The 27,762-nt window shown below is 41.9% G+C and overlaps 2 non-coding genes across 2 annotated transcripts; both read left to right on the top strand.

Moving 5' to 3' along the window:
• The first annotated feature begins 4,650 nt into the window (after positions 1-4,650).
• Positions 4,651-4,723, top strand: trnar-acg (transfer RNA arginine (anticodon ACG)). Its single transcript has one exon. It is a non-coding gene; the product is annotated as a tRNA-Arg (tRNA).
• Positions 4,724-25,517: 20,794 nt separating this feature from the next.
• On the top strand, positions 25,518-25,609 carry trnar-ucu (transfer RNA arginine (anticodon UCU)). Its single transcript is given in 2 exon segments — positions 25,518-25,554; positions 25,574-25,609. It is a non-coding gene; the product is annotated as a tRNA-Arg (tRNA).
• Positions 25,610-27,762: the final 2,153 nt, after the last annotated feature.

The following is a 27,762-nucleotide window of genomic DNA, read 5'->3' as shown; positions in this document are numbered from 1 at the left end:
ATCGAAGGAAAATGTTACAGTCTTCCTTTATATTACCCCAGACTTAATAATCCCCCTCCTTATTTATTTATAGGGAATATCAAAGAGCGATAGATAGCCTAGGATATTGTTGAAATGCATGCTTCATTAATAAGGAAGTTTAACATCATTTACTTCACCAGTTACCTCACATGTGGAAGTAACCACTGCTGACAACTATCACATATTCTCAGTTACCATTCAGAGAAACTGAGTGGTACGGCCGCGAAACTCCCAAATTAATGAGAATACACAACTTCTTTTTCAGCACAAGTTTACCTCGAACTATCGAGTAAAAGCATGAAACTAGAGTTAAATTTATAAGATCAGTGGTAATCTCATTGAATAGCTGCACAAACACAGGGTGAATGAAAGCTTCATGAGATCAAGTGTGTTTCCTATGCGAAATTGACCGCTTCACAATGTGGGATCAGTTGGAGTGAAGTGATGAATTTGATTAAATTTACTAGTTGTTCACCCAGTGAACGGTAACAATTGATTATCCTGGTCCTGATATCATCACAGAAATGCAGCAATCGCACTTGAATCAGTGGCTTAATGATTTGCTTATTTGCAAATCTGGAGGTTGTTCATTCGACTATTCACTGTCTCAAAAACACTGCCGCTCTTTATTACACTTACAAACTCATTGCCCCGAATCCGAAATGTGCTTTGAATTCCTGATTTGCTGGAGGAAGAATCTTTGAAATGCTGGGATGTCTGAACTTTTGATGTGAATGCATGCCCACCTTCAATCTATTGTCCAATTATAAGTATTGTCGATTATACCGCAATTCTTTGTTTAACAGATTCGTTTTTTAAACGAGGGGTCGGTGTGGTAATACAAAGTACTAAAATGATCAACACAATTCCACCGAATGGTTCGAAAGAATTGAGATCTTCATTAGAACCATCTTGCAAAGCAAGTTGTTTATCTTCTTAAACATGGTTTTCCTAAATACCTCTCAAAAATGAGCAGTTTCTGACTACTTTGCAGGCAGAATACTTGAAAGAATTTCATTCTGTTTGGAATTATTTGTGGCACTTTTAATCTACCGGTTAATGTCTCCAATCGATGAATGCAACTGAGAACATCAGAGTCAACCTCACAGTACTGTCAGAGGAGGGGAAGATAGAATCGTCTCGCACGCTGCTCTTGAGCAAATCACAAATTTCCAACAACCCAATACGTGCAACCAGTGGGAGTGCAAAGGAAACAATTAAACAGAGCACCGTTTCAACTCTGGGAATCTTTAGAAACTATGTGAGAGGGGAATGAAGGGTGGACTGACCGACTGAGCAGAAACTGTCAAGGTACCTTCCCCTTCTTGCAGGAACAGAGACATGAACTCTGATGTTCTCGAGGCATTAACTGCTTTGAGACATTGAAAGCATTCCCATCAGAGCTGCTCCACTCTCGCTATTATCAGTCAGGAACAATAAAACCTGATTCCCTGATCAGGCACCCAACTCTGGCCGCGATGTGGAAAACACCCAGTCTTAACCAATACACCACAAGTGCTGCCTCCCGAGCTGTTAGACTGCTTCTTAATGGCAATGCATATGGCGTTTGATTTATCAGGTCATACGTTTGAGGAAGTCATCGACTGTTTACAGAACGGAAAGAGGCCCGTCATCCAAGTTTTCCGCTCTTGGTATGTCCCCTAGTGTTCCTAAATGTTTCAAGCACTAGTCGCAATGCTATTATCCAGTCACGTTTTACAATGTATGCGACTTCAGTTTAAGATGGATAATCTTTGTTTACACTCCCTCGGTGATCTGAACCCCATTTCACTTCCAGAGGTAAACGCACAGACACGTTCTGGAGAGGTGACTGTGGCCTCAGGAGATATCGGACAGAAAGTAGTATTGCTCTCAATTGGCTTATTTTGTCTCATTTCAGATTTCAACACCAGAGTCTGGTTACAGCAATGAAATGAAGCATTCAGCCTTTCATTTGTCCATGTTCCTCCCCGATCTAAGCATTGAGCTACGGAGGCAGTGTGCTCTGAGAGAAGGATTCTCATTCTTTTGAAACAGCAACATAATAGATGATTGGATAGTCCCTGTATTAGAAAACAGTCGTAACAAAATCAAGACAGAACGGAAGGCATCACGTGCAGAAGGATGGGAGACTGTAATGCCGAATCAGACAGCTTCCAGGATGAAAGAAACAGAGACCGTCCATGGAAGTCTTGTAATTTGGATTACGTGCTCTGACAGCCATGGCCTGCAAATCGTTAGCATTTATTGTTACCAATATGTAATGCTGCCTTCTCCTTAAAAGTAGAATTATGACCTGGACATGCAAACATAAATCGTGAAATTGATCAAAATTGATGTATTGTTTTATTACATATTTTGGCAGCAAGAATAACATGTAAACACTTAGATTATCATTAAAATCCAATATTAAAGCCAGTTAGTGCTTTCACAAAACTACAAAAGCAGAGGAAGAGCTGGGAGTTGCATGACGGAAGGAGGCGACTGCTCCTGCTTTCGACCCACAACTTTTCATACCTTTCATCCCAAGAACATGTGCAGAAGCAAAAAACTGGCAAACTGATACATATTTTTTTAAAAAAACAGAAAACGCTGGAAGTATTCACCTTGTCTCGAAGCTTCTGAAAGAGTGGTAGAGCTCAACACCATTACAATCTGATTGTATTTACTTTGTATTCACGATAACTAATGTCCAAGTCACAATTCATTCAGATATGTCCCCTCATCTTGAAAAGGTATGCACGCTGTCAGTTTGCCATGAGAAACGGTTTGTCAATTAATTCAATACTGACAGGATTGCCGTTTAAAGCTGCGTGAAAGACGTTACAAACGGTCATACCAGACAAACTGAGGTGCCATGTGAAAAATGCGTGTTTCATTCAGTAAAGCGAAAATAGAATTGTTCATAGAAAATTGTGGTGAACTGTCTGTTAATTTTGTTTTGATGAGGTCTGAAGATAACTCTCCCTCCCACTCCAGCGAGGACAAGCAGGTCCTTGGACTCCTCCACCGACAGAACATAACAACACGACGGCTGGAGGAGGAGCGCCTCATCTTCTGCCTAGGAACCCTCCAACCACAAGGAATGAAGTCAGATTTCTCCAGTTTCCTCATTTCCCCTCCCCCTACCTTGTCTCAGTCGGTTTCCTCAATTCAGCACCGCCCTCCTAACCTGCAATCTTCTTCCTTAACTCTCCGCCCCCACCCCACTCCGGCCTATCACCCTCACCTTGACCTCCTTCCACCTATCACATCTCCATCGCCCCTCCCCCAAGTCCCTCCTCCCTACCTTTTATCTTAGCCTGCTTGGCACACTCTCCTCATTCCTGATGAAGGGCTTATGCCCGAAACGTCGAATTTCCTTTTCCTTGGATGCTGCCTAACCTGCTGTGCTTTAACCAGCAACACATTTTCAGCTCATTCATAAAGCTAATCCAAAACGATCAGATAAATATAGATTGGCAAATCAAAAGACAAAAGTTCTGTGAGACCACTGTGCCTGAAATCTGGGGATGAAGGAATATAAGGGATAATAGCAATATTGATCATAAATTGGCTGCGTGAAATGTTACTGATGAAGTGTGCCTGCCTGAAACTTTGATTTTCGCGCTCCTCGGATGCTGCGTGACCTTCTGTACTTTTTGAGCACCACTCTCATGCTGACTCTGATCTCCAGCATCTGCAGTCCTCACTTTCACCTGCGGGAAAGGGAACAGAGTCATCATTAACAATTGTGTTTTGAACTGGAAGAATTTTCCAAGCGAACTTTGACTGAGCGTTGGGGTGTGAAAGTTCTGGATAGATTAGTTGAGCCCAACAGAATTCTATGATTGATCAGAGCCCCCAGCGCGCCCATGAGTTTGTCTGATTGGTTGGAGCACCAATGCCTACAGCTTGGTCATGTAGAACTGCCTCTTCTACGCTGTTGGGCATTATACATCATCAGTTCAGATGGGTCCTGCAGCATGCACAGGGTTAACATGATTGGAGAGCATGCATGTGGCGAATGATCATTGGAACGAAATGTTGTCGTCTTCAATCGATAGTTGGTGAGTGAGGGCGAAAGGGGAGGGAAGCACCAGGTGCTAGAGCCCAGTTAGAGGTTTCATGTTTGGTCATTATATGACTCTGGACCCAAACACAGTGGCTCTGGGCTCGCCAATTAAGCCAAAGACAGCCTGAGTCTCCTTCCCAGAAACAGACCCCAGTCAGCCGCCCCAATTCCTGGTTCAGTTTTATCTTGTTTTAATTTATCAGGTCACTGTTGGTTTATCTATCTTTAGTGTGAACAGAGATGAAAATAAGTGATATTGTTTGAAATCATTGTTGTTTTCCGGGAGGATGTGGTGTTGTTGGGAGACGTTTGGCTGTGTATTAGTGACTGGGACTGATGGTAAAGTGTACCCCATGAACACCTCCGTCCCTTACCTTGCTGTAAATATTTCAGATACGAAAATAATGAACATCTGTGTCCTTTTTTTGGAACAAAAACCTGCTTTGAAAGGTGGTGAAGATTGGACTGAAGCAGTGACAGTGATTATCTATTTTTACTTGGTCAATTCGTGCACATCACTGCTATTAATCATGTCCGTGCTAACATCACGGCTCTTATTCAGCTGTCTACGCGTCGGGCCAGTGGCGCAATAGATAACGCGCCTGACTACGGATCAGGAGACTGTAGGTTCGAGTCCTACCTGGCTCGAGGGAAATGCAGGTATTTATTACGCATTTGAAAACTGATTTCCCTTCAGCTGAAATAAGATGTGAGTTTTTAATCTGCAGGAATAAGAATGCCTTCATTAATTGTCCATGTCAACCTCAGGATCAATATTCCAGAGTCATCACAGGAGGAAGACGAATAGTCGGACACCTTGGTCATGGGCACCTTTCCATTTCGCAAAGCCACCGATCGCATCATTGTTGCTCGCGGGAACGCTCGGCTTTGAGCATTTTTTTGAAACTCCTTGGCCCATGGATTCAGAGAAGAATGAAGAGTTCAATGTCCAACTAATCTTTATAGAGAGTGAGTTCCAGAGTCTACCACCTGCAGACTGATAAAGTTTTCCGACAAATCTATTCAAAGCTTTCTGCATCTTGTCTGAAATCTACAAACCCTGGTGATCGATCAAGAGCAACTGTTTCCTTCAATCTGTAATTCCATGCTCCTCATTATTTTGTACACGTCAATCATGTCTCCTCACAATCAGCTCTGCTCTGAGAAAAATAACTCCCGTTTTGCCGAGGCCAGACCACTCAAAACATTCTTATGCAGGAAATTCAGAGTGTAACGTCGCTGTTTGTTTTGGTGAGTGTGTAGTATGATTTACTTAGAACACTTTAGCTAGGTTGACTTCCAGTTTTTAAAACAGAGAGAAAATTATTCACAAAACTAAGGAATGAAACACAATAAACAGAATATAAAATACCCACAGATCTTAGCTATCTAAAGTAGACTTACATATGCTTTTCAAAACAATAAACAACAGTCCTGATAATTAAACCCCATAAACACAGAATACAAATGAAACTGATTTACAGTTCGATATTAGAGGTGCAGAAGATGAGAGACATTCACATCACTGGCACACTGAAAACCTTCGTGTAATTATGTGTGGTTGATACTTTGGCAATGGTTAACAAAATGTTTAGGCTGTCAAATAAATTTTGAAATTCTTGTGTTCGCTGAAATTTCTTGCCTGTTTTGAGCAATTCGGTGAGTTGAGCAGTCCCACTTCTAACAGTCAGCACAAACTTTCAGAAAAAGTCACTCAATCCGGTAAACCGTCGTACTGCTCTTTTCGTCAACAATGTATAAAAATTCCCCGTAAATTTCGTTTTCACATCCCGTGGGGCTATTTGTCCGTGTTCAACGACATAGCCCAGGAAGGTGACTTTGGCTTTGGCAGATATACTTTCAGTTAGGTTTACAAATCAGTTTGACTCCCGTATTCGATCAAACAAGCCCGAGAAATTCTGTAAATATTCAATCCATGAGACTGAATGTCCCAGGCACACCACACACCAAACTGTTGTGTATCCAGCAATTACCTTGTCCGTTCACCTCTGAAATACCAGTGATTCTTTTTTTTGCACGAAAGGCATTACTTTAAATTTCTGCAGACCAGTTGGCGTTACAAAATTGCCTTTGATCTTTCTGACAGTAACCTTTGAGGAAGTCCAACTTGGAAATGTAAGTTGCTCTTCCAATCTCTTCCACATAGTCCTCCAACTGCAGATGCGTAGATGCACCAGTCTTTCTAACACCATTGACTTTGTGATAGTCCACACATAACTTTTGGGTCTTACCTGACTTTGGCACCATGATGATGGGTGAACTCCATTCATTGAAGCTCACTTTGGTTATGCCATCTTGGAACATACGTGACATCTCCGTATAAACCTGCACCAACTTTATAGGGTTATGCCTGCAAGGATGTTACAAAATCAGAACAGCAAGTCCTATATTTACATCATCTACAAATAGGTTATTAATTCCCAGTTTCTTTCAGCATGCAAGAGTAATAACTCTTACGATTTTCTTCTGGAAGAGAACTGAATAACTTTACCAATATTGGACAACTTTTGCATTGTCCAATTTTATAGCAGGAACGTCCAATGCAGAATTCGCTGAAATTGGTTCTTCCCAGTGTGTTGTAGTCAATTACACGTTCTGCCATTGCGTTCATTCTCTGCCAAAATACCATTAGCGCATATTCCCATCACACGTTCTGTGAGATTCCTTCATGCCAGGAGTTCCTATCAAGTAGCTAACCTTACTCGATTTCTTCTTAATTTGATAAGGTCTTCGAAACCTTGCTTTATAGTTTCACCAGTTAATGAAATTTAAATAAATACATTGTTCCCAGTGGCAAAATTCTGATTTTTTTGTTTCTCATACACTTCCTGCTTCACCATTTGCTGCGATAATTTTAAGTGCTGTCTCGACAACTCTCCAACATTATTTAGTCCAATTCTAAAATTTGACAAATCGTCCAAATGCTTGGTCTCTGTAATCTGACTTATTAATATTTCCTTATTAAATTTTAATGGTCCTCTTTCTTTGTGCCCCAAATTGGTCTCAGATGATCTTAGTTTTGTGGATTCTTTCGATATATCTCAGATCACAAACAGCACTGATGGAACTCCCTTATGGAAATAATCTGGCTACTCCGAACCATAAAACCTCAACATAGTCTTTCATAATTGACGTCGCCTTTCCAGTGCACCATGTGATTCTGAATGGTACACAGTGCATTTGATTCGTTTTAATCCGAAGCTATCTATATACTCCCTGGAAAGTTGGATGTGAAGTTTGACCCTTGATCTAATTGTATCTCTGATAGTAGTCTTTATTTAGATTTTTTTCTAAATCGTAATTTTTCCTCAATCCTTTTAGCTGTCATCTTGCAGAATTGAACAGCATTTGGAAATCTCGTCAATACAGTCATTTATGTTAATTAATACTTATTCCCATCTTTTATTGGATGTAGGGAACCTACAGAATGCATCAAGACAATTAAGACATATTCCTTGAACGCTGCAGCAGGTATTAAAGGTGCAGGCTTTATTTTTTCCCATGGTTTGAAATGTATGACACGTCAGGCAAAATTCAATTACATTCATCTGCAATCCAGGCCAGTAAAAATGTCTTTGTATTTTAGCCTCCATTTTCCTCACGCCTCAGTGACATCCAATTTTTTGGCACATGTGGCACTCGCAGCACCACTTTTCTGTACCCTACTGGGAAAAAAAAACATTCTGCCCATTTCTCACATGCTTGAATATATGTTGGTCTCCATTTCCTCCTTAACATATCATTTGGTAAGTAATATCACACAGGGATGCATTCACTCTCCTTCCGAATATATGTCTTCTGATCCAAGTGATTTAATTTTTCATCTTTCTGCTGTAACTCAGTAGCATAGCTGAGCTGAATATACTAGCATTTTTAACGTTTGTCCCCTGCTGTGTCCCACTTACTTGATATTAAAAACATTGTAATCTTGATGCGTTGTGTAGATTCCCTACATTCAATAAAAGACGGGAATGAGTACTAATTAACATAAATGGATGCAATCATTTTTCAGCTTCCTCATCCGTGCCTTTTGATTTCTCCTGCTTTCGATTGTGACTCTATGATCGCGTAAAGACACAATCTGAGAAAATTCCTTTATCAACGTCCTGCATTGATACTCTTGCCTGCACCTCGACTGGCTTTTCAACTGGAGTATGGAGCAGGCTTACCGGTGATTGAGCAATATCATTTGCAAGCACAAATTGTATTCTTGGAGCTGAGAGTTTGTCCAGAACTCCCACCAAACTCCCCACTCTTTTCTGCCCACTCTAGCTTCACTGTACATCACTGAGCAATGTTTCGTCCCACCATGAATTCCTGTACACATAGTTCTTCAGGAGTACATATTTCCCCATCCTTCTGCATCACAGACTGAGACGATCCTGTGTCCCTAAATGCTGTTACCTGTCTATTTGCTACTCCTCGCCAAGGTAAATAACCTTTAACTTTGCAGATATATTTTTCAAGCAGACATGGCACTTCCCCCTTACCAACCTCTGATCGGTTTGTGCACTCTGATGAAGCTTTCCAGCCTCCACTGTGCTTTCTATTACCATGCCAACAAAACATCCAGGCTTGTTTTGTTTTCCTGCATTTGATTTTACAGTGCTTTCCATAGTTCTCCAATACTGATTTCATGTGGCCTACTTTATTGCAATGAAAACCTCAGATCTTGTTCCCTTCAAGGTTTTCCTATATATCCTGTGATACGTTATCCTCGTGACCTTCACAGAGATTTAACTTTCCCTTTCCACGTGAGGATTTCTCTTTGCCCAATTTCTATCCCTCAGGCTTAAAATGATTCTGGAAGCCCATCCTTGTTTTATGGATCAGTTCATTACAATCAGCCATTTCAGCTGCTCTCTTTGTCGTTTTAACAATATGCTCTTCCAGTGTAATCTTATCTTCAGCATTTATCTCCAGCGTTTTAATGTGAATTCCTTTAGTAATTGCCAATTTCTGAAGTTCAATCTCTGTCTCCCTTTCTCTCTGCTCTTCTGCTCTCTCTTCTTCGAATCGTACCTGAAACTGTTTGAAATCTGGTCTCTTTTCCTTATCTCTCGCGTCTAACTCAAGCTGCTTCATATTCAATTAACATTTAAACATCTCTGCAAATTTTCATGAATTTTCCAGCTGGGTGAAATGCTGAGCTACTGCTCTCCTTTTCTCACAGAAAGAGGCAAATACAACCCCAGCATTTTTGCTTATTCCAGAAGCATTGCCTGAATCAGTTTTTTGTAAAAATGCCAACTTTTCATCGTCCGTAGTCAAACAACCCTTTGTACCTAAATGAGACATGCTTTCCCAAGAACTGTCCACGACAATCCAAATCAACACCCGAAGTGAAGACGCAGGCACATATCGGTTGCTCTTTTAATCCATCAACTATCTTCCAATTTGTTATGAGCTTGGCTAAATCATTCAAAAAGTTATTAAGCACACAACCCAGATCGTAACATGATATTCTTTTTCGTTAAGTGTACAGTGATAATTACCCGATTAGCTAATTATAAAAATTCACAAAATCACGGATAGAAAAATAAAAGTATATATAGAATACCCACAGAAATTAGTCCTTCCAAAATAGACTGAATTATGTCGTTCTGAAAGTACACAACATTCCGAAAAAAAGCACCTTAAACACAGTGAAAATGAAACAGAAGCTAAGGGTTAATAATTAGAACGGCAGAAGGAGAGAAGTTATGAATTAGTGCACCACTACTGAAGGATCTAAAAACCGGAATTCAGCATTCCAGAATGACCACTCTTTTACCATAAAACAGTTCATTTCTAAAACATAGAGTCTTTGGCCTCAAGCCTCAGCTGTTGATGGAGAAAAAAAAGGCCTCACAGCGAAGAATTACATCACTATAACACTTCATCTGATTCGGAGCCTGAATTGATTTACAATGCCTTTGATAAAAAAAAAGTCAAGACACATAATCCTTGAGGAAAAGTACAGCTCGTTGTTTTTTTTTAAAGAGAGCATCTTTGTGACAGCGCAGTCTGTCCAAATAATCTTCATAACTGAAATTCTACGAACAGACAATGTCCTGGTAAATTTGGTCTGCACAGTTTCCAGTGCAGTCACATCCCTGCCATAATGATAATGCAGAAAGACACTCAATACTCCATCTAGAACCGACTGAGCAAATGAAATTAACAACTTAGAAATGCACAGAAACTGCACTTTTTCCATAATGTGACTTTTACACAATACCGCGCCGTGGAGAAAGTGAGAACTGCAGATGCCAGAACTCAGAGTCGATCGTGTGGCGATGGAAAACACAATTGCTCAGACAGCATGCGAGGAGCGGGAGAATTTCAGTTTCGGACATAAACGCCTCATCACGAATGAGGTTTGTGGCCGTGGGGACTGAGAGATAAATGGGTGGTTTGGGAATTTGGGGGCGTGATAGCTGAGAAAGTGATGAGCAGATAAAGGTGGAAAATATGATACGAATTCTGACAGGAGGTGGAGCTGGTAGGTTGGAAAGGTGACGTGCAGGACATAAGGGCAATGCTGAGTTGGAGTCATGAAACTAGAATAATGTGAGCGAAGGGTGATTGAGGAAACTGCTAATCCCATGTGGCATCAAGCTCCCAAGCGGAAGATGAGGCCTTCTTCTTTCAGGCGTCAGGTGTTTAGAGAATGCCAATGAAGGAGGTGCAGGACCTGCATGTGCTTGGCAGATTGGGAGGTAGAGAATGATTTACATCAGTGATGAGCTTCCAACTGCATATCCAAACTATCATTACGAACATGTTGTTACATCTCAGGAACAGTATCTGACACTACCCCCATTTAAGTAGAAGGTGAGGATTGCAGATGCGAGAGATTGTAGTCATATTTAGCTACATTGAATTCCATTTGCCACCTTTCTGCCCAGCTCTGCAACTTGTCTATATCCCGCTGTAAACTGCCACATCCTTCCTCACTATCCACAACTCCACCGACTTTTGTGTCATCCACAAACTTACTCACCCAGCTTTGAAGCCCCTCCTCTAGATCAGTTATAAAGATAACAAAAAGCAATGGTCCCAAAACAGATCCTTGTGGTACACCGCTAGTAACTGCACTCCAAGATGAATCTATACCATCAACTACTACCCTCTGTCTCCTTCCAGCCAGCCAATTCCTAATCCAAACCTCTAATGCACCCTCAATGCCCTACCTCCGTAGTGTTTGCATTAGCCTACCATGGGGTACCTTATCGAACGCCTTACTAAAATCCATATACACAACATCTACTGCTTTACTCTCGTCCACCTCCTTAGTCACCTGCTCAAAGAACTCAATAAGGTTTGTGAGGCACGACCCGCCCTTCACAAAACCATGCTGACTATCCTTGATCACGTTATTCCTATCCAGATGTTCATAAATCTTATCCCTTACAATTCTCTCTAAGACTTTGCCCACCACAGAAGTCAGACTCACTGGTCTATAGTTACTCGGGCTATCCCTACTCCCCTTCTTGAACAAGGGGACCACATTCGCCATCCTCCAGTCTTCTGGTACTATTCCCGTTGACAATGACAACATAAAAATCCAGGCCTATGGCTCTGCTATCTCCTCCCTAGCTTGCCAGAGGATCCTAGGATAAATGCCATCAGGCCCAGGAGACTTATCTATTTTCATCCTTTCCAGTAATCCCAAAACTTCTTCCCTACATACTTCAATGCCATCCATTCTAATCACTTGTGACTCAATATTCACACCAGCAACAGTGTCCTGTTCCTGAGTGAATACTGACGAAAAGTATTGATTTATTGTCTCTCCAATCTCCTCCGCCTCCACGTACAACTTCCCACTACTATCCTTGACTGGACCAATACCTATCCTTGTCATCCTTTTATTCCTGACATACCTATAGAAAGCCTTTGGATTTTCCCTAATCCTACCAGCTAAGGACTTTTCATGTCCCCTTCTCGCTGCTCTTAGCTCTCTCTTTAGATCCTTCCTGGCTACCTTATAACTCTCAATCGCCCCAACTGAACCTTCACGCCTCATCTTTACATATGCCGCCTTCTTCCCTTTCACAAGGGATTCCAATTCCTTATTAAACCACGGCTCCCTCACAAGACCCTTAACTCCATGCCTGACTGGTACATACTTATCAAGGACACTCAGTAGCTGTTCCTTGAACAATCTCCACATATCATTAGTATTCTTCTCTTGAAGCCTGTTTTTCCAATCCACACATCCTAAGTCATGCCTCACCGCATCATAATTTCCCTGCCCCCAGCTATAACCCTTGCCCTGCAGTGCACACTTATCCCTCTCCATCACTAAAGTAAAAGTCACCGAGTTGTGGTCACTGTCCATGAAGTGCTCACCTACCTCCAAGTCTAACACCTCGCCTGGTTCATTACCTAGAACCAAATCCAGTATAGCCTCACCTCTTGTAGTCAGGAAGGATAGCGCGAGAAAGCACAGTGGTTAGGCAACATCTGGGGACCAAGAATGTGAACGTTTCGAACATACCTAGCGAAGAACTTATGCTCGAAAATCGATTTTCCTACTCCATGGATGCTACCTTACCAGGGGTACATTTCAAGATCCACGCTTTTAACTCGACATCACCACCACTCAACTGCTTTAGAAAATTAAGATGCACCTGTCACCACTCAGTTGGTTCTTCTGCCTCATGCGAGAAAAAACTGCAACATTCTTTTCCCCATAAATATCAGGTCATTCAGGTTCCTACAGAAAAGAAAACTGCAGAGACTGATTACCTGGGGGAAAAAATTGTTGTAGAATTCTGCATTCTCTCAGTGAAACTGAATGTTTGAATATAAATTTGGTGAAGGAAAAGAGAAATCTTCTGTTTAATAACTGCTACATCTGTTTCTCAAAGGAAAAACGAGTTTCATCAACTGGAATGTTTCAATCAGGCAATGCATGCTCTCCCTGTCAGGTTCTGAGAGGAATGGTGGAATAGATATTGGCTTCACTATTGCTGAACAGATGAAAAATATTAATTTGACTTCCGAAACAGTTGATGCTCCTGCAGAAACGTCAATGTGACTCATATCCCAGCACAGCCATTTCGGTGTGTATTTCAGAGTCCTGCAATATCACAGTTCATTGAAAAGATTTTTATTGATTGTTCCTTATAAATACGGCATTCTCCATTTCAGAGTTCATTGGACAATATTTTACCCAGTCACTTATTCATCGGTACATCACCCCTAATGTTCCATTCACGACTTATCTTCCAAACTGCTTTCACGCAGAAAATGCTTATTTTTTAAACCAAAGACTGAGCTTAACCAATGTCTGTTGGACATCAACCATCATTCTGTCACTCTCTATACATTGTTTAGTGTGTCTCGGTGCCTGTCACCTGAAACCTGTGCTCTCTAGTTTTGAACTTCAACATATTGCGCAAATGATTTAGGCCAGTTGTCGATCCATGCCCCTCATGATTTCATAAACGATGAGAACGTGACACACTGCCTGGAGCATTCCAGCGAAAAAGCCCCTGCTGACACCATCTCCATGCTTATCTGAAGCCCTCGGCTCCCCGCAACACCCTTGTAAATCATGTGTGCACAGTTTCAATTTTCACAAAATCCTTCCTGTAGAAGTTGACCATAATTGTAAACAATATTCTAAATGTGATCTCACCAATGCTCCATATCGCCACAACATGACCTTCCAACTTGGATAATCGACTTTCTGACTAATAACGAAAAGCGTGCCAAGTGCTTTCTTCACCACATTGTCTCCTTGTGGCACCACTTCATCTGCTTTTATAAATTTTGCCTTGACTGATAAAGTTGTGATTGTCACTATGTTCTGCTGCCTTCACGGATATGTTGACCAACATGCAAAGACTCTCTGTTCCTGTGGGTTTCCTCGTGTCCTGTCAATCATTGAGTAATCAGTTGATGTGTTCCTTCCAATGTGCATCACCTCATGTTTTTCATGGTTAGTTTCAACGTCGCCTCTCTGAATGTGACATTTGATAAATCCATTTCTGAGCTCCTACTTCCTAAAAGGATCTTCCTCACTATTAACCACTTTGCTAATATTCGTATCATCGACAACTCTGCTTATCATTTCCTCCTAACTTGTTCTACATTCTTTACACACATTCACAAACGACATGGGACCCAGCATTCATCCTTCTGTTACATCACTGAATACCAGTTCCAGTCACAAGGAACAGCCTTCTATCACCATCCTGTGTCTCTTACCACCACCAATCATGTTTGTATCCAACTGCCAGGGAACCTAAAATCCCTTTTCACTTGTATCCTCTTACCAGTCTTCAGAGTGGTGTCGTGTTGAAGGCTATGTTGGAATCCACACAAATAACATCAACTTCACTAACCTCGTTCAAAATAAAACCTGATCACTTGCCAATAAATTGTATTTAATCCAATCTGTTAGGTATGACATTCTGTAACAAAACCGTGATGACTCTCCCTGATGAAACCTTGCCTGGTGAAGTGGCAGTTAACTCTTTCCTTCAAGGTTCGCTCCAAAAGGTTCCCTTCAATTGATGTGAGTTTCACTGCTGGGTGATTCTCTGGTTTATCTCTCCCAATCTTGCGTTAGTCCAGTCCACTACAAACCCAAAGATGAAAGTAAACCATTGCTCAGAACACCTGCAATTTCCTCCCTTGTCACAGACAGGAACATAAGATACAAGTTCATCCTGAATTTGGAATATGCCCACTTCAATCCAGAAAACCGTGAACACTTCCTCAGTCCCTATGTCAAACTGCTTAAGAACTTTTCCATCCCTCCTCCTGCATTCTGCCCGTATATCTTGCCACAAGAGGACTGTTTGCTCGCTGAACAAGTAAAGTGATTCAGTCAGTTGTTCCATTTGCAGACACGACTGTACTGTAACTCTGGAGGATTATCATTCAGATATTTTAGCTTGAAAACGCTGTATTAAGCAATTGTGGTTATGAAATATTTGCTTTGATAGCCACAGGCTATTACAGTGAGAAATGGATTGAATTTTGTCCAACTGAAAAACATTTACTTAATTCCAACTCCTGTGCAGATTCTTATCTGTTCACATCTGATATGATGGAGATGTTGCTCTCTTGTTGTTTATCATATCCAGAACAGAGCGTCGGCACAAATCCCAAACACATGATTTCTACTTTCATTGAGCTACGAAGTCGATGCCAGTGGCAAACATTGTAATGGGATTCATCAACAAGAGAAACTTTCAGGATGAAAACAGTTCTGTCTTCTGCGTAGGGGGTCATTACAGAAGCACGGTATCCAGCCTCCTCAGGGGCAAGACGAAAAGATGCTGAAAAGAGAAATCGAAGTTTACATTTTTTGTCCAGTGACCCCGTCCTTGGCACTGATGATTTCCAGGAAAACATCTTGTCTATATGCAGAAGATATGTGGGGGCGCAGTAATTAGGAGGAAATGAGATGTCGGGATAGAGCCGAAAGAGAGAGACGAGCAGTTGGGCATAGGAATTGATAATGATCTGTTTGGAGCATTAACAACTGCTCACAGAGACTGTTTATGACTAACCAAAGGTAGTCTGTGACTAGGCCTGGTGAGTGTGTCGGGGGCCAACACATGGGAAACTTCAGGCCTCTAAAATGACTGAAATTGATCTGGAGGGTCGTGGGATCCTCAAGCAGAAAATGGTCTGCTGCTTATTCAGCATGCGCTAAGCTATGATGCAACACTGCAGTAAGATGAGATAGAGACGTTCGCTTGGAAACATGATTCTGTGCTAAATGAGCAGTGAACAGGAAGATCAGGGACACTTTTGGCAATAGAACTTCGCATTCTGCAAAACACTTCGTTTCCCAAGGTAGTGGCGACCACAATATGAGCTGTAGACTAGATTGTGCGAAGTGTAGGGAAAGTATTGCTTCACCTGGAAGGTGTATTTGAGCACTTGTAAACTAAGCATGGATGTCAGAAATGGACAAGGGAGGAGAAGCAAGAAGCAAGGATACCGTGGAAGATATTATTATAGATGTTTCTTAATCAATGAGTAAGAATGCGACCCTCAAGGCACTATACCTGAATGCTCGTACTTTTCGGAAGAAGGTTGGAGATATAACGGCATAAATCATCACAAATGAATACGATTTAATGCACGTTGCAGAGACATGGAGACAGCATCGTCAAGACTGGGAGGTATATATTCACTGGTATGAGGCAATTTGGAAGGACAGAAAGGATAGTAAGGAAGGTGGTGTAATTCAAACATTGAAGGACAACCTCAGACCGATGCAAACAGATGATTTAGTTTCTATGGAGAATGAGTTTGAATCTATTTGGGAGGAAATTAGAAGTTCTAAGAAGAAAATGTCACTGATTGTCGGAGTCTATCCGCCTCCAAATTTTAAGATGATATTGGTGAGGGCAGTAAACAAAGACATAAATAACAAATGAAAAAATTGTATGGCAATTATCATGCGGGAATTTAATCAACATGTCGATCGATCGAAGCAGCTCAGTCAGGGTAGCCTTGATGGGGATAGTGTTGAGTGTATCTGCCATAGATTCCTTACATAATGTGTTATGGAACAGGCCAACAAGGGGAGAGGTTAAATTAGATTTAGTGCTGGTTAATGAACGCGGCAAGATGTTAGATTTGGCAATAGGTGAGCACTTTGGTGACAGTTACCAAAATTAAGTTATGTTTACTTTAGATTTTCATAAGGATAGGTATACACCAGAGTGCAAGCGCTGTTGATGGGGGAAAGAAAATTGCAATGCGATTAAATAAGATTACGCATTCAGAGGTTGGCAAAGAAACGGCACGGAATGGGCAGAATAGAAATGGGGAGCTTATTCAAGGAGCAGGTTCTGTGTCTCTTTAATAAGTATGTACCTGTCAGAGAGGGAGGAAATTGTCAAGCGCAGGTGTCACGATGACTGAGAAAGTTGAATCTCTTGTTGAGAAGGCTTGTGTTCCCATGAGATGTGAATGCTCAGTAATGGAGATTGAGAGTTACAAGTTAAACAGGAAAAACCTGAAGAGAGAGTGAAGACGAGCCAGGAGGGGACAGAGAATTTGTTGACAGATAGATTAAGGGAAAATCCGAAAGCTTTCCATCGATATGTGAGGGCTAAAAGAATGAATAGAATAAAATATGGCCAATGAAGGACAGTCGTGGTAAGTAGTGTGTGGAGTCAGAAGCGATAGGGGAAGAGTGAAAGCAATGTCTTTAGTCAGGATTTGCACTGGGAAAACAAAATGTTGACTAGGACAATACTGAGAAACTGGCTACCAGACGAAATAGGATTGAAGTTCCCAAAGACAGGGCGCCATAAGCTCTGAAAATGTGAACATATCTAAATTCCCCTGGGCCAGATCGTATTTATCCTAGGACTTTCTGGGAAGCTAAGAATCAGATTTATGATTCTTCCACTTTGATATTAATGTTGTTATTGTCCAAAGTTAGAGTACCAGAACACTACAGGATAGTAAAATTGCTCTCTCATTCAAAAAAGGGAGTAAAGGAAACCCTGGAAATTATAGACCATTGACTCTTCCCTCGGTTGTGGGTAAAGTGTTGGAAAAGTTCCATGAGATAAGATTTGTAATCATCTCGAATGGAATAAATTTATGAGGGCAAGTCAAGCCGGTTTTGTGAATGGGTGGACGACACTCACAAACATTATCGAGCTCTGTGAAATGATCGCTGAACTGCAGGTCGGTTTGCTCACTGAATTGGGAAGTTCATTTCCAGACGTTTCATCACCCTACTAGGTAACAATTTCAGTGGGTCTCCAGGCGATGCACTGTTCATGATTCCTGCTTTCTCTTGATATGTTTGGGTTTCTTTGGGTTGGTGATGTCATTTCCGATGGTGATGTCATATCCAGTTCTTTTTTTCTCAAGGGGTATTCGATGGCGTTGAACTCAAAGTGTTTGTTGATGGAGTTCTGTATGGAATGCCATGCTTCGATTAAGTCTCCTGCATGTAGGTGTTTGGCTTGTCCTCGGATGGATGTGTTGCCTCAGGCGAATGCAATGTTTATCGAATGCAATTTTTGTCAAGTTCTTGCATGGCATTTTGGAAATGACATCAGTTTTTGCATATGGACAAATAGGCAGAAAACGAGCCACCAGGATACATGAACATCAACTAGCCACAATACGACGTGACCCTCTCTCACTGGTATCCTTACAAACAAATCAGTAGAGACACTACTTTGACTTGGACAACGCATCCATCCGAACACAAGTGAAACAGAGACACACGCGATCATTCCGAGAAGCATGGAATTCCAACTGGAAATCCATCAAAATCACATCGAGATAGACTTCGTCTACAACTCGCTGAAAAACAGAACTGGAAATTATATCATTACAGGAAATGACATCACCAACCCAAAGAACCGCAAGCATATAAATAGAAAGCAGAATTCATGAACAGTCCGTCATCCGAAGGCACAATGAATATATTAACCAGGAGGGTAACGAAACGTCTGGAAATGAGCCTTCCAGCTCAGTGAGCAAATCTTCATCTGGGAAGCTAAAACTGAGCTACAACTCTTGTCAAAACTTGCCAGATGACTAAACAGATGTATGAGGATAAAGCCGTTCATGTAATGCACGTTTGGGTTTCAGTTAGCAGTTTGATAAATCTCGCCACGGCAGGTGACTCACAAAATACTGAGGCATGGGAATGAGGGGGATGTCGTTCTTTGTATCAGAAATTAGCCAGCTGAAAGAAGACAGAGGGTGTTACTTGATGGGAAAACGTCATCCTGGAATTCTGTTGCTTGTGGTGTACTGCAACGATCTGTTTTGGGTTCACTGCTTTTTGTCATTTTTTTGTAAACGAGCTGGATGGGGGCGGAGAAGGATGGGTTAGTACATTTGCGGACGACACTAAGTTCGGGAAAGTTGTACACAGTGCTGAAAGATATTGTAGATAACACAGTGACACAGGTATGCAGTAGAGCTGGGCTGAGAGTTGGCAAATGGAATTTAATGCAGAAAAGTGTGAGAAAGAACATGGCATTAAAAATATCACAGAATATAAAGATTGATAGCAGAAGTTTCTAGTAAAATACAAAATGAAAAAAGAGGCAAAAGTAAACGTTGACCCTCTCGTGGATAAGAAGGGGCATTTCCTTATGGGATATGTGGAAATAGCAGTGACATTGATCAGGCATTTGCGTCGGTCTTCACAGTGGAGGATATTAATAACATGCCAATAATTGACAAAGAGATGACGTTTGGTGACGACCTGGGAACAGACATTATAACAAAAGAACTAGCGTTGGATTGTTGAAGCTAATATTGCAAAGGATGGTTACGTCTCCAGGACTTGATAGAATGCATTGCAGGGTACTAAAGGCAATGGTATGTGCTTGCGGTAATTTTCCAAAATTCGTTGATCTCTGGGCAGTCCCAGCAGATTGGAAAACACAAATATGGCGTTACTGTTTAAAAAGTGTGGCAGACAAAATATGAGGAATTAGATCAGATTACTTCGAGTATCGTAGCAGGCCATTCGTCCCAACAAGTCCACACCGACCGCTAAAGTGCAACCCACCCAGACCCATTCTCCAACATAATAGACCAGTTTATTTAACAAGTGTAGTGCATAAATTTCTTGAGTCTTTTATCGAGGAAAAAATAGCGGGGCTTCTCCGTAGAAATTTGACAGATGCAGCCTGGGTTAATGAAGAGCAGGTCATTCCTGCAAAATCTTTTCGAATTCTATGATGGCATTACGATCATGGTGTACAGCGGGACGCAGTGAATTGAAGTACTTAGATTTTAAAAATGGCCTCAACAACGTGCTGTTCAGGGGCAATATTCTGACAGATGGAATTCCGGATTTGTAGGTGTTCGCTGATGACAGGAGGGTATGTGGAATAGGCTTATTCCGAAAATTTAGAAGAATGAGGCCGGATCTTATGGAAACGTATAAGATTATGAAGGTCATGTGTGAGATAGAAAACGAGAGCATGCTTCCATTTGCAGATGAAACTAGTGCAAGAGGGCACAGCCTCTGGATTAGAACGAGATATAGGACTGAATTGAGAAGGAATTTCTTCAACCAGAGGGTTGTTCCTCGATGGAGAGCTTGCCCAACGATGTAGTTGTTGCGACATCAATCAATTTTTTTTTAGCTCGGGCTGCTTTTGTTTTGAACAATAAAGGAAGTAAAGATTACCTTCAGAGTTTGGTTAAGTGGATGCGTGTCCATGGAAAGATCAGGCATGAGCTGAATGAATGGCGAAGTATTCTTTAAGGCCTGTGCGGCAAAGCCTTGCTCCTCGTTCTCATGTTCTATGAATGTATGTGTCACATATTCCGCAATTTTAGGGAAAGCTTCCATGGACTTTGGGGGAGGTGTTGAGAGAGAAGGAGCAGTGCACCACAATGCCCTGGAGGGAATGTTCCGCGGGGGAGGCGGACAAAGGGCGGGGAGGGGGATGTATGTTTGGTAATAGCATTTCGCTGGAGGTGGTGGAATTAGAAAAATATTTCGCTGATCACTTGGAGTACTAGAGTGCGTAAAGCTCCAGACCAATTTCTGAAAAATAATGGGATGAGAATGGATCGTTGCTTCATGATGGACATTTGGAAGATGGGTCCAAAGTCCTATTTTGGTGCAGTGAAAGTCGCAATGTCTTTGAGAAGCTAACTTTAGCAGCCGTATATCATTGCGGCCACAGGGGCAGGTCATAGTCAGAGATTGTCTTGACTCCTAAAGCCTGAATAACACATAGCCTGCGATTACACGCCACCGATGATTTGTCACTGGCAGTCTCCGTTAACCGCTGTTCACTCTCAGAGCGAGATCGTTGTTCACCTCATTGACCAAATGTTCTTCTCTTTCTTTTCTTCTTTCCCTACCAACTGTTTACTACTTTACAATACAGAATGAAGCACGATGGGATAGTTCCTTTTCGCCTGGATGATTTCAGTGTGAAAGAAACAATGTACAGGAGAAGCACAACAGATTAGTCAGCATCTGAGTAGCAAGAAATATTTAAATCCCAACCTTCTTGAGGATTCCTTACTGCAGCTGTAACAATATTGAAAAGCTCAAAACCGTTCAGAACAGAGCAGCTGAATTGAGCAGCAACACATAACTAATAAAACATCGACAAACATCAATTCCCACCATAACCAAACGCTCAGACATGCAGTCTGCACAATCCACTAGATGTACTGCAGATATTCACCAAGGCTCCATCAAAAGTACATTACAAAATCACAACTGCATCCATCTAAAAGGAAAAGGGCACTCAACAGATAGGAAAGGCCACTTACCATCCTGATCTGGAAATATATTGCCATTACTCCAGAATCACTGGGTCAAAACTGTGGATTCCACTTACCTATAATTTGGATCTGCCGTCAGCACACAAAAACTGTGGTTCAAGATGGAAGCTCATCATCACCTTATCCAGTCAAATCAGGAATGAACAATAAATGCTGACCTGTTCTGGAATAACCACATCCATGGAGAATGAAAATCACATGCTGTGGTGTTCTGAGGATCCTCTCTTACTGAGATATTTCTGGATTTATTTGAGTGGTATCAAAGATGAGGATTTGCTGTTGGGAAACTGAAACGAAGCATTACATCGGGATTTGAAGGTGTTGCTTTGTTCCATGTAGCCTGAAACTTTCCCGCCTTTGAAAATGAAAGCAGAAAGGTAAATTCACAGTGGAGTGGAAGTATTCACTACCTGAAATATCGAGGCATAATTGGAGGGACGCTGGAGAGAAACTGCGGAAATTTGATGACGATTCAATTACTTGTCTGCCCTGAAGATTCATCAGGGCAACCACACTGGGGGAAAACAATTCAACTGTTCTCAGTGTGGAAAGGGAGTTGCTCAGTTCTCTAACTTGCTGACTCGTCAGTGGGTTCACACTGACAAGAAACCATTTAATGGCCTAGAGTATGAAAAGGGCATTAAAAGGTGTCACGAACTGCTGTACATTCAACGTATTTACTCTGACAAGAAACCATTCAAGTACTCTCTCATAGGGAATGGGTTCAGGACGTCATTTGATCTCACTTTACATCTGCGAACTCAGTGGAGAGAGGTCTTTCGCCTGTTCTAAGAATGGAAAAGGATTCTTTCAGTCATTCTGTCTGCTGAGGCACCAGTGAGTTCACACAGAGGAGAGACCATTCGTCCGCTGTGATTTGAAATAATTAATTGATTCTGGAAATCTGCTGAAATTCAAGCGAGTTCATACTGCAAAGAGACCATTCACCTGAATGTATACGATGTGCATTTGAATGGAAAGGTGAACCAGAATTGACTGTCTGGTTGTAACGCTACAATAAAGACGGCTTTTGCTAAATCCACAGCAGAGAACCATTTACTATCCGGTTGTATTTGGGTAATATTGCACAAGGATTAGGAACATTTGGGGCGGGCGGAACAACAGCATAATTGACTACCTGCGGGCTGCACGGTGGCACAGTTGTTAGCACTGCTGCCTCACAGCGCCTAAGAGCCGGGTTCAATTCCCGACTCAGACAACTGAGTGTGTGGAGTTTGCATGTTCTCCCCATGTCTGCGTGGGTTACCTCTGGGGGCTCCGGTTTCCTCCTGCATGCTAAAGATGTGCGGGTCAGGTGAATTGGCCATGCTAAATTGCCCCCTAGTGTACTGGTATGGGTGGGGTGCACTTCGGCGAATCGGTGTGGCCTTGTTGGGCCGAAGGGCCTGTTTGTAGACTGTAAATCTAATCTAAAAATAAACCTCCATTTAACTGGAATACTTGCCTTTTTGACTGGAAGAATGGGGGCACTCACCGGTGATTATCCACAGGGAATTATCACTTCATCCTTCAGGACGGAGTCAACGACTGGAGTAATTCCTTTTCCAGCCTCGGGTTTTAACGAGTCTTTTGTTCTGCAAGATCGATACTGAGACTTCGGGATTATTCTTTTGGATTCAAGGCTTCGTATGAACCCACATCACGTTTGTCTTTTGCCCTGCACTCAGTAGGGACCCTACTTAATCTTGGATCCGAAACATCTACCGTAGCTCAACACTAGGCTACCCTCTTGGCGGGGGTTACCGGGACTGCCCGATCTGCCTGAGTTAGCCAATTTAGTTTCTCCATATATGTCCTTATATCTGGACTGAAGCAGATATGCACATCGTCCCTGAAGACACAAGCTTTTGTTTTTTTTGTGCCAGTAGTACCCATGGTCCGAAATCCTGCCACATTACACTGGATGTGTTCGCCAATGGTACTTGAGGATAGGAGCGTTCCACATCTAAAAAATGGGTTCTATTTGCCCGACAGATATTTTGGATAAGTTTACACTGACCGCACATCTGTGATCGTTCTAATAAAATTTGCACAATAATAACTGACCTGGTTAAAACATTCTCCTAAAAAAATCCTTCTCATATGATTTGTAAGGGCCATGACGGTTTATGCGTGCTGAGCAGTGCCTCATATCTCCAGCAAGAAAATCGGGGTTAATGGGATTAATATGGTTACTTGCAACCTGGGCGAGCGAATCGCTCACTGAACTTATGGCTCTCTGGGTAATCATCACTCATAGCCATGCATCAGGAGTCGTGAGTCGGATTTTACAGCCTGCACTGGTAAATCTTCTTTTTGTATTACCTGCAAGCCTGTCGGGGTACTGCACAAATCCGACCACAGACTCACTATGAGATCGCCAGCTGTCAGATTTAAAGAACAGAATTCCGAGAAATGAAATGAGAATTGGAATGTTTCACCATTACTGGTTTCACACCATAGGGGTGCTGTTCATCTCTCCCGTGTCATGAATCCTGATGCATCCATTGCGTCGACTCTCTCAACGGCCGAGATTTAAGTACTGAATATGTTGCCCCTGTATCTACCAAAATGGTAACTGGTGCACCTTCCACACATAATACAATTTCCCTTGATAATAGAATTCGCTTCTTCTTATCAACACTTCAATGTCAGGGACCTGAAATATTCGAGTTCCTTTCCAGATACAGAGTTGTTTTTTCCCCATTCCTTGTCTGGTGATATGGTCGTTTACTGGCTTGTAAGTCTGCCATTAGTTCGGTTTAACTTTACATTTTTTTTCTTTCAGTCTGCAATACTTGCCTCTGCAAAGTCAGGTTCTTACTTCTTTGTTTCCCTGTGCTTTTATTGGTTTCGAAATAAATGCTAATTTCCCATTACAATGGACAGCACATTATTTTTACAGGTCGCTGCAACAGCGAGGGCCGAAGTGCCTGCACTGCATTGTAACGTTCTATGTTGTAAGCTACATTTCCTGCTAGTTTCTCATGTCTCTCATCACATGTGGAAGCTTCCAGTCACATCTTCCAGAGATTTGTCTGCACTTCGTTCAATAGAAGCAACTGCATTTCCTGCTCAGAATGTGATATTTCTGAAATGGAGAGAGGAAAACAGAGTCGGTGACAAAACTGAGATTACTTGCGTTCTGTCCAGAATCAACAAAAACTATCCCGATCTTCCAGTCTCCTGTAACTTCAACATTACACTGTTTTCCCACCCTTCAGGTTCTTTGCCTGTATTCCTGATGAGGGGCTGTTGCCCGAAACGTCGATTTTGCTGCTCCTCGGATGCTGCCTGAACTACTGTACAATTCCAGCCACACTCTAATCGAGACACTGTGTTCCCAGGCCACTATTCCAGTCTCTGGTTTGCTGCAGTGCTCCTTCAAGGAATAACTCAAGCTGGAATACCTTCAACTCATTTTATACAGACAGACCATGCAAACGTTAGGACCCAACATCGAGTTCAATCATTTTAGAACCCGTCCGCCCTCTTCCACATTCTCCACCCACCCGTCCATCCCATCAATTCCGAAGACAGATCATTGGACTCGAAATGTTAACTTTCCTTTTCATGAGATATGGACACTAGCCGTTGATTTTGTTCAGACCTTTTGGCTTTACTTCAGGGAACTTTGCTTGTCCGTTGCAATCGCCAGATTGCTGGAAGCTTCTGATTGCAGGATGAGATATTCAGAGGAGATGACAGGAATGGCAAGGGCTGGACCATTTCCATTGTGAAGGTAGACGAGCTAGGTTGGGGGATGTTTATCGAAGAGCAGAGAAGGCTCTTTGAGTAACCGATTAACGTGCACATTTTATGAAAAGGATATATATGTATGAGAAGGATCAGACTATATTTGGAAGGAATACAGTGGCATAAATGAAATACAGTAGACAAGATGTTTTGAGGAGAATTTGCGACAATGCTTTCACCAGTAGAGTGTTGCGAATCTGGAAATCATTATCTGAGCATGTGGTAAAGCTACGTGTCATGAGAACATTCCAGCAGTCTGTAGACGTACATTTGAAGAGCCAGAGCACACGTGGATAAGGAACAGGTACTGGAAAGTGTAACCAGGACAGACAGATGCGAGATGGGTGTCCTGAACGCAATGGGTCAAACACAAATTTGTGTGTTCAAAGGCAATCGCAGGCGTGGCTCTGTGGCGCAATGGATAGCGCGTTGGACTTCTATGTCACTGCTCAGATTGTAATTCAAAGGTTGTGGGTTCGAGTCCCATCAGAGTCGACTTTTAGTTTATGGTTTGGAAGATGGTCAGAGCAGACTCAGCTGCTCATCTGCAAAACCAACAATATTCGTGCAGAAACCCAACTGTCTCGAAACGAAATATTTTCCTCTCACAAGTTTAAATTTTTGATGTCTATTTATGATAGAGATCAATAAACATCTGTTAGTCAGTAGACAACACGATGATGTGGATAGGCTGGAAAAAGACACAAAATTGTTGTGTCAGCCATGATGATATTGAATCATGGAGCGGGGCCAGATCGGTATTAACAATGGGCTCCTTTGTGTCTGTGCCATTTCTGGTCCAGATTTTTAAACAATCGTAATGATAACAATATGAATTAAACACCACGAAATATTTTGGTCTCACCTCCACATCCCTTCCCTTCCAACTGGAATAGACAGCTCTTGTTTTAGCTTTAGATCAGACTGTGGAGAATTCTGACAAGTTCTCCTTCAGGCTGAATGTTGCTTCGCATGGGTTTCAAAGTGGATACATGGAGCAAGCAAATGCATGGAATCAGGTGCTTCTGGGGCAGATTTCCCCTTTGCTGGGCTGGAATTCTGGCCAAGGTAATGAACGTGAAGTTCTGACATTTTGAATCTTACTCTGGATTCTTGCGTCTTCAGCAATTAAATCTGAATTCACGTTGCCCTTGCATAACATTATTCAATCTTCACTGTTTATAAAAACCATGCCACGTCCTCGTGGGTGCAGTATGCTGAATATTGTTGTCGTTTTGTGCAGTGTGGGTCGATGTGTCATATGAACATGCCGATGGAAGTTGGTGAAATTTCAGTGAATCGAATTCCCTGACGAAGTGAAACCGATCGAAGGAAAACCCCAGTCCAGTGGCGAAATGACATTTCTGGTGATCAACACAGGACACCACTGTAAACGTACGCAGCATTCAATAAAGTCGATTTCCGCCACATTTTTCTATGCCACATTTCCACCACATTTCTGGGACATTATTGTAATCTCTACGCTCTCACATTCTATAGGAAGAACATTCAAATGGCCAACTATCCATTACTAATGTCCTGAATTCACACACACATGCACATATATGCGCATATTTATATATCCACACAGATATAAATGTATGTGCGCATGCATGTATATGTCTGTGCAAAAATATTTAAAAGTTACCAAAGAACGTTGAGTAAAACAACATTTATTCTAAAAAAAATATGATTTCTTGGAGTGCTCTGTCCTTAGGAAATGCCTCAGTTACTTAAGACCAGCCATAAATACTCCCTGAGTGAATATCCAACACTCAATAGAGATACAGAGGTGATTTTTGCAAACAATGACGTCTTTCATACCGCTGATCCTGCGCTGTGTTAAATTCTGGAAAGGATGTTCAGCTCTTTACATATTACCGGTGTTGCTGCAAGCTCGCACAGGCCATTAAAGCAGTCCACAAAATATTAGATTTAACTCATTGGACATTTTGACTGTTACCAGAAAAACTGGAATCGAAACGATAACGATGTTTTAAGTATTGCTGTGAAGATTACAGAATTGCAGTAGGAATATTTTTCGTGTCTTGTTACAGGATATTTTTGGGGGAGATGAGTGAGCAGCATATGGACTCACTCCCTTCTCTGTGATTGCAGCCAAATATTCCAATGCAACACATGAAAGGATAAAGGTGCATTACATTAGCAGGTCAGTTCCCACTCACGATAGTATAGTTTCACTTTGATTATCGCCATCGTCTAAAGTATTAGCTGAGTTGGGAGATCATGATCCTGAGGGTATGCTGAGACATTGCGAGAATTAATCCCACACTGTTGGCTTCACTTTATATCATAAACCAGTTATGCAGCGGACTGAGCTAACTGGCTTCCCTTTCATGCTCAGTTTTTTGTACAATTTATAGAAGTTCACGTGGAACAAGCTGCTGAACCTTTCCTCACAATCAGCACATGCTGTACTTAGTCCTACTCAGTTGAAGGTGTTATGAGCTTTCTATCCAATTAACTTTAACCAATTACAGAGTGTGCACGTAACGCGTACCCATCATGACCGCCCGGACACCCTGTCATGGTGAAATTCATTCCTCGCGTGTCTGCACGTGTCTTCACAAATATATTAGGATCAGCTTCTCAATAATCTTTCCAGCGAAGAAGAAATCGTTTTCGAA

Source organism: Hemiscyllium ocellatum, unplaced genomic scaffold, assembly GCF_020745735.1.
Source record: "Hemiscyllium ocellatum isolate sHemOce1 unplaced genomic scaffold, sHemOce1.pat.X.cur. scaffold_204_pat_ctg1, whole genome shotgun sequence".
Classification (NCBI taxonomy): Eukaryota; Metazoa; Chordata; class Chondrichthyes; order Orectolobiformes; family Hemiscylliidae; genus Hemiscyllium; species Hemiscyllium ocellatum.
Note: the sequence above shows the minus strand (reverse complement) of the source record. Positions and strands in the feature narration are given on the sequence as shown.